The following is an 8,400-nucleotide window of genomic DNA, read 5'->3' as shown; positions in this document are numbered from 1 at the left end:
TGCAGGCGCACTCCTGTGTCATACACTCGGCGTCCATAGACACCGAGTGTATGACTCGGTTCCACCCCCCCGTGGCCACGTCATTGGATTTTGATTGACAGCAGCAGAAGCCAATGGCTGCGCTGCTATCAATCTATCCAATCAATGCAGAGACTCCGTGGAGAAGAGGACACCGGGGGACGCGCAGAGCGGGTGAACAGGCTCAGGTAAGTAAAACGGGGGCCCTGGGGGGCCCATGACAGCAAGGTGTTTTTTCACCTTAATGCATAGGATGCATTGAGGTGAAATAACATGAACCTTTATGAAATAATAAATTAACTGTTTAAGCAATTCTTGGACATAGCAACACTTGGTAAGTCACATCATTCATTCTACTTCTGACTTAACTACTCTTTCAAGCTACTGTAAAGTTACAATGAAAATAGTGATACCTATGGTGTATGGTTGTACACACATATATTTCATAGGACTGTAGGTGTTCAATACAAAGTATTTATACCATTTTGTTCCATGCCAACAAAGAGGTGAGTTATTTGTTTTTCATGTTTAGATTTCTAGAACACAAAATTATATTGTATTTCACTTTTATGGTGACAAATGAGAGAAAGCATACAACAGGTTTTCAGACCACCTTAGCCACACATCCAAACAAACATAACTTCTCATCTAAAGTTCATTATTATGTCAGATTGAAAAACCTGCAGCTGTATGGATGCACAAATAATTGTAAAATACAAATGTGACTGTCATAGCTGAGAGAACAAAATATTTGTTGGCAAAATAAAAACACCCACACTTGGCATCACATCTGTGTTTTATAAGTGTTCTCTAAATATTTGTTAGTTATTTCCCAGTGGACAGACAATGCTCAATATGAACTGTGTGGGTATATTTCAAATAAAAACATTGGCCCGGATTCACAAAGCACTTACGCCGACGTATCCCGAGATATGCCACGTAAGTGTAAATATGTGCCGTCGTATCTGTGCGCCGTGCCCACAAAACTAGATACGCCTGAAAATAGGCTTCCTACGACCGACGTAACTTGCCTACGCTGTCGTATCGTGGGCGCATATTTACGATGGGCGCATTTGCCGCTCCCATTGATTTTCTATGCACATATGCAAATGAGGGAGATACGCCCATTCACGAACGTACTTGCGGCTGGCGCATAATATACGCGGTTTGCGTAAGTCGTACATCTGGTGTAAAGTTATTCCCCATATAGGAGGCGCAAGTCATGCAAAGGTATGGACCAGGGAACACAGCCGTCGTATTTTACATTGTTTACGTAGTACGTGAATATGGCTAGGCGTAGGTTACGTTCACGTCGTAGGCAGTGATTCGACGTATCTTAGGCAGTTGTTTCGATGTGATTCTGAGCATGTGCACTGGGATGAGGCCACGGGAAGGCGCATGCGCCGTTCGTTTTAAGTACTTCTATGACGCTTGGCCCATCATTTGCATGGGGTCATGCCACATTAGCATGGCTCATGCCCACTTCCACCTACGTTGGCTTACGCCGAGGAAACCCAGCATAGATTTGAGAGCGAGTGGGAGCAAGTGCTTTGTGAATACTGTGCTTGCCTCTCTGCGCTGCGTCGGCGTAGCGTATATTCGATACGCTACGCCGGCATAAATATGCGCCAATGTATGTGAATCCGGGCCATTGCATTTGTAAATTTGATACAGCTTTTGCTTTGAATCTTAGGAAATGCAACTAAGATATATACTGTATATATAAAAGAAATACCCTGTCTGTTAAGGATTTAAATATATACACAGCAGTTGCATATAAACTATTACATCATAGGAAAACTTTAATAATAGTCCCTTCTGGCTTGGGGTTTAGCAGCGTAGACCAGACATATGGCTTCAAGCTTCAAGCTCTCAAGCTTGTAGTGCAAAGTGGATTTGCCTTTAGTAAATAACCCCTATAGTCTTTGAAGAATAATTAGCACAGCATAATACCACAGTGTCACTCAATATAATGATAAATGGATAAATTACAATGACATCTTGCATTTGCATGTAATATAGGAGCAAACCAACGCATTTCAAGAAGATGTCTTTTTCAGGGCTGCCTATGGTTTGTTATATAATATAAGGACCAAAGAACTAACAGCAATGGGAAATTACAATTTGAAGGTTGATGCCCCCATTTGGTACACACAGCGAACCACCAGACCAACTGGTTAGGAGAGGGTCACAAGAGTTGTAAATAACATCAACAGTAAGACTCTTCTGCAGTTAACTCAACATAAGAATGGCCTTATAGCTATATATAGTGCTGAAAAAAATTGTTTTATTATTACAACACAAAAAACACACAATTAAAGGGTAAAACAAAAAAAAAATGATTTGAATATCACAAAACAAACCAGAACATTTGTTTTCAAGGCCTTCACCTTTTCAGTGTTAGAAACCTAAAAAAGAAAATGATTAATTAAAAACCCATCTACACTATGTACCACTATTAACTGCTTACAGGCAGAACAGGTTTTCAGACCACCTTAGCCACACATCCAAACAAACATAACTTCTCATCTAAAGTTCATTATTATGTCAGATTGAAAAACCTGCAGCTGTATGGATGCACAAATAATTGTAAAATACAAATGTGACTGTCATAGCTGAGAGAACAAAATATTTGTTGGCAAAATAAAAACACCCACACTTGGCATCACATCTGTGTTTTATAAGTGTTCTCTAAATATTTGTTAGTTATTTCCCAGTGGACAGACAATGCTCAATATGAACTGTGTGGGTATATTTCAAATAAAAACATTGGCCCGGATTCACAAAGCACTTACGCCGACGTATCCCGAGATATGCCACGTAAGTGTAAATATGTGCCGTCGTATCTGTGCGCCGTGCCCACAAAACTAGATACGCCTGAAAATAGGCTTCCTACGACCGACGTAACTTGCCTACGCTGTCGTATCGTGGGCGCATATTTACGATGGGCGCATTTGCCGCTCCCATTGATTTTCTATGCACATATGCAAATGAGGGAGATACGCCCATTCACGAACGTACTTGCGGCTGGCGCATAATATACGCGGTTTGCGTAAGTCGTACATCTGGTGTAAAGTTATTCCCCATATAGGAGGCGCAAGTCATGCAAAGGTATGGACCAGGGAACACAGCCGTCGTATTTTACATTGTTTACGTAGTACGTGAATATGGCTAGGCGTAGGTTACGTTCACGTCGTAGGCAGTGATTCGACGTATCTTAGGCAGTTGTTTCGATGTGATTCTGAGCATGTGCACTGGGATGAGGCCACGGGAAGGCGCATGCGCCGTTCGTTTTAAGTACTTCTATGACGCTTGGCCCATCATTTGCATGGGGTCATGCCACATTAGCATGGCTCATGCCCACTTCCACCTACGTTGGCTTACGCCGAGGAAACCCAGCATAGATTTGAGAGCGAGTGGGAGCAAGTGCTTTGTGAATACTGTGCTTGCCTCTCTGCGCTGCGTCGGCGTAGCGTATATTCGATACGCTACGCCGGCATAAATATGCGCCAATGTATGTGAATCCGGGCCATTGCATTTGTAAATTTGATACAGCTTTTGCTTTGAATCTTAGGAAATGCAACTAAGATATATACTGTATATATAAAAGAAATACCCTGTCTGTTAAGGATTTAAATATATACACAGCAGTTGCATATAAACTATTACATCATAGGAAAACTTTAATAATAGTCCCTTCTGGCTTGGGGTTTAGCAGCGTAGACCAGACATATGGCTTCAAGCTTCAAGCTCTCAAGCTTGTAGTGCAAAGTGGATTTGCCTTTAGTAAATAACCCCTATAGTCTTTGAAGAATAATTAGCACAGCATAATACCACAGTCACTCAATATAATGATAAATGGATAAATTACAATGACATCTTGCATTTGCATGTAATATAGGAGCAAACCAACGCATTTCAAGAAGATGTCTTTTTCAGGGCTGCCTATGGTTTGTTATATAATATAAGGACCAAAGAACTAACAGCAATGGGAAATTACAATTTGAAGGTTGATGCCCCCATTTGGTACACACAGCGAACCACCAGACCAACTGGTTAGGAGAGGGTCACAAGAGTTGTAAATAACATCAACAGTAAGACTCTTCTGCAGTTAACTCAACATAAGAATGGCCTTATAGCTATATATAGTGCTGAAAAAAATTGTTTTATTATTACAACACAAAAAACACACAATTAAAGGGTAAAACAAAAAAAAATGATTTGAATATCACAAAACAAACCAGAACATTTGTTTTCAAGGCCTTCACCTTTTCAGTGTTAGAAACCTAAAAAAGAAAATGATTAATTAAAAACCCATCTACACTATGTACCACTATTAACTGCTTACAGGCAGAACAGACATTTTATAGAAATAAATTGCACATTAGGGATGTTATTCCATATTAATATGTGCGCCATAAAGGCAAAACAAGTGTATTGAAAACAAATTATAATTTTGATTATGTGTGTATAAATGTGTAATTACATCTCCACCCCAACACCTTTGTAAGGAGACATTCAATGGTCAAACAACTTACTCACAATCCACAAAGACCTATTTGTATCCAAAATGTCTAGCTATTTAAAGACAGTCTGGAGATCAGTGGCGGCCTATCCATAGGGGCACCCGGATGCCGCCCCCCACCCCAGGCAGTCACAAAAAACAGGACCCTGCTCTGCTGATGGGGACACATATGAGGAGGGCTCTGCTGATGGGGACACTGAGATGTAAGGAGGACTCCGCTAATGGGGACACTGATGTAAGGAGGGACTCCTCTGATGGGGACACACATGTCAGGAGGGACTCCTCTGATGGTGACACTGATGTAGGGAGGGACTCCGCTGATGGGGACACTGATGTAAGGAGGGACTCCACTGATGGGGACACTGATGTAAGGAGGGAATCCACTGATGGGGACACAGATGTAAGGAGGGACTCCGCTGATGGGGACACTGATGTAAGGAGGTGCTTCGCTGATAGGGACACAGATGTAAGGAGGGGCTCCGCTGATGGGGACATATATAGCCAAACATAAGCAAGGCAGTTTGATTGTATGTGGAGATATGAATTTAGTTGCTGATCCCAAATTGGACACCACTTGAAGAAAAAGAAGACTTGCTCCTTCTCCCTAGCCAAGCTCACATCTTGTGAAGATGTATGTGATGTGTGGAAATGCTTTCATCAGAATGTGATTATATGTAATTATTCACCCAAATGTCATGCCTATTCCTGAATTGATCTCTTTTTGGTGAAAAAATGGTTACTGCAGCAGGTATCCCGTTCTGACATTATATCACGTGGTCTGACCAGGCTGATGTTTCTATCTCAATTTTGGAGTGGGTCACCTGTCGACCTACCTTGTAATAGCGTTGCAAGAATAAATTAATTCGTAAATTTGCCCCTGAGGATGTGCTCAATTAGCATCTTGACGACTTCTTTGCTCCCAATGACACACCTGACTTTGACATATTTACCTTATGGAATGACATAAGGTGTGTGTAAGAGGGATTCTAAACCGGTTAGGTGCCCGGGCTAAATGGCTTAAGTCTGCTAACTTGCAATGGGCGATGTCCAAACTCAGAGATCTGGACCGGCAAAACAAAGCAAACCCAGATTCCTCCAAACTCACCAAGCTCTGCTTGAAACTCTGTTCTATGCTTCAGGATATCCATGACCTTATGCTTAGGCTTAAATCACGATATTATGCACCCTACAACAGAGCAGGGAAGTTCTTTGCCTCCAGGCTTAAAGCTTGGAGAGTTAAATATGAAATCTTGTTTCTCTTATATCCTTCTTACAAAACAGGGAACATAGTACGACAAATATCCAGACGTGAAACTCGGTGGATATATGAATTAAAATCTTACCAGCCAAAGGGGTTAAATGTAGAATGGGATATTAACAGCGTTATAAATAATAGCTGAAATAGTTAAATCAACCTTTTCTTTTTACTAGTATGGGAATTATGTTTATTATTTTTTCTTGTTATGAAATATATACTTTTATAATTTTTATATAATTTTTAAATTGTTCATATTGATTTGATCAGCATATGAAAATACGTAATTTACTTGCATTATTATCTTGGTGATGTGTCACATGGATATGTATAGACTTTGACACTGTTGAATAATGTCAGACTTCAAGAAAATGGCTGCCACTTTATTAATATAGACCAAGGCAACATGGCTAGGTGCAAGGTGTTTTTTTATGTGTTAATCATTAGAGTACTGCTGCCCTCTGGGATGATACATGGAATACTACAGTATATAATGGTCGACTTTGCACACCAGTGACCCCTAATACCACACAGAAAAAGTCTATCCGGACGAAACAAACGTCAGCTGGGCAGGAAATAGCGGTGATGTCAATACGCTTGTGAGAGTGCGAGAACAATTTTTTTTACAATGCCTGTGATTACAGTCTTGTTGTAAGTAGTTTTTAAATAAAATTCCCATTTTTAATCAGTACTACTGCTTGGAAAAGGTCTCTCGCATAATGAGGGCATTGTGATGGTTGCAAGGACTCAAGAATACCTCTTATTTTCAGGTTGTTACACCTGGAACAGTTTTCCAGGTCTGCCACTTTTGATTTAAACCAGATAATTTTCTCAGCGTGGGCCAAATGTGCATCTACTGTACCATGTTGATAAATGAGTCAGTGCATGTACCCATGGACTCCTTTAAATGGCTTTCATAGAGGATCGGAGGGATAGGAGCATGTTCTTCATGACCACATCAGACATAGGTTGACCCACTGTGGGAAAGGAAGCAATAGGGTCAGTGATGGGATTACATAAGATCACAAACCTCCATACAACGGCCCTACTTCGTCTGTAAGTGATTCCCAATGTGGGTGAAATATAGAAGGGCTGCAGGTGTCAGGAGATGCAGACAGTGTTGCTCCTCCATGCCCTGTGTCCTCCTTCATCTCCACATTGTCCTGTGGAAATATGAAGGTGGCCGCCACTAGAGGTCAATCCTCAGCCATGTGGAGACAGCTCCTGCCGCCATTTTGTTGTAGCCCTCTCTGTACAGGAGCAAAAAATTGGAAAACTTTTTTAGTCGCGGCTCTTTTCTCTGTCTGCGGGACATCTTTGGGTGCGCAGGAGGTAGGCAGGTGCTCATGGAGGCTTAGGTGAAGCACTGTGTCTTTTGGATGGGCCATAGATCCCAGAGGGCATGCAGAGCTGAAGACTCAAGTGGCCATCTTGGACAGCGGTCGCTACACCCCCCCATTAAATTAGTTTGACATAAATCCATAAACGCACAAATTCGCTATCAAAGTTTAGAAGAATGGTGCACAAAAAAGTTATGTTAATGTTATTAGCATAGGCTGTCTATAGAATTATAGTGATAAGAAAAAAAGGCTCCTCTAAGTGCAGAAGTAAAACTTTTATTTCCCAAAAGGGTTAAAAACACTTACAAAAAGGTAGATGGATAGGATTAGTAATATGATGCATATTAGTAATAATATTGGCCCAGATTCAAGAAGCAATTGCGCCCGTGTAACCATAAGTTACACAGCGCAATTGCTTACTTGCTCCGGTGTAACGAGTGCTCCTGATTCAGGAACCTCGTTACACCCACTGCAGCCTAAAATCTGCGCGGCATAAGGCACTTATGCTTTCTTGTGCTTGCTGCTAGGGGGCGCTCCCATTGTGATCAGCGTGTAGTATGCAAATTGCATACTACCACTGATTCACAAGCTTGCGCGGGCCCCGCGCAAGCCAGGTACGGAGTTTCCGCACGGCAACTTTAGCGCAAGGTTGCCCCTTCTAATAGTAGGGGCAGCCAATGCTAAAGTATAGCCGGCCTTCCCGCGCCGTGAAATTTGAATTTCACGGCGTTTGCGTAAGTGATTCGTGAATGGCGCTGGACGCCATTCACGTTCACTTTGAAGCAAATGACGTCCTTGCGACGTCATTTGCCACAATGCACGTCGGGAAAGTTTCCCGACGGAGCATGCGCTGCACGCTCGGCGCGGGAGCACGCCTAATTTAAATGATTCCCACACCCGGCGGGATCATTTAACTTGCGTGCGCTTACGCCGGGCAAATTTGCCGGCGCGCCCTCGCTACTGCTCCGTGAATCGAGGGCAGCGCAAAATATTTGCGGGGGCGCAGGGCAAAATCGTTGCCCTGCTCCCCCGCAAATATAGTGCAAGCTATGCTGAATCTGGGCCATTGTCTGAAGAAGGAACCAATTAGCTGTTCTGAAACGCTTTGCATGTTGATGACATCGCTTCCAGTTTGCTGCTTTCTTTGCTGGTTGTTGGTCCCTTCCCGCTGACGTCACTTCCAGGATTCGGCTTCCATTCTGTCTCAGACAGCCTAGCTGTCTTCCCAGTATTCAGAGAGGCATAGCTTCCATCTGCTGGCT

This window comes from Rana temporaria, chromosome 5, assembly GCF_905171775.1.
Source record: "Rana temporaria chromosome 5, aRanTem1.1, whole genome shotgun sequence".
Taxonomy (NCBI): domain Eukaryota; kingdom Metazoa; phylum Chordata; class Amphibia; order Anura; family Ranidae; genus Rana; species Rana temporaria.
The sequence above is the reverse complement of the archived record's forward strand: the minus strand, read 5'-3'. Positions refer to the sequence as shown.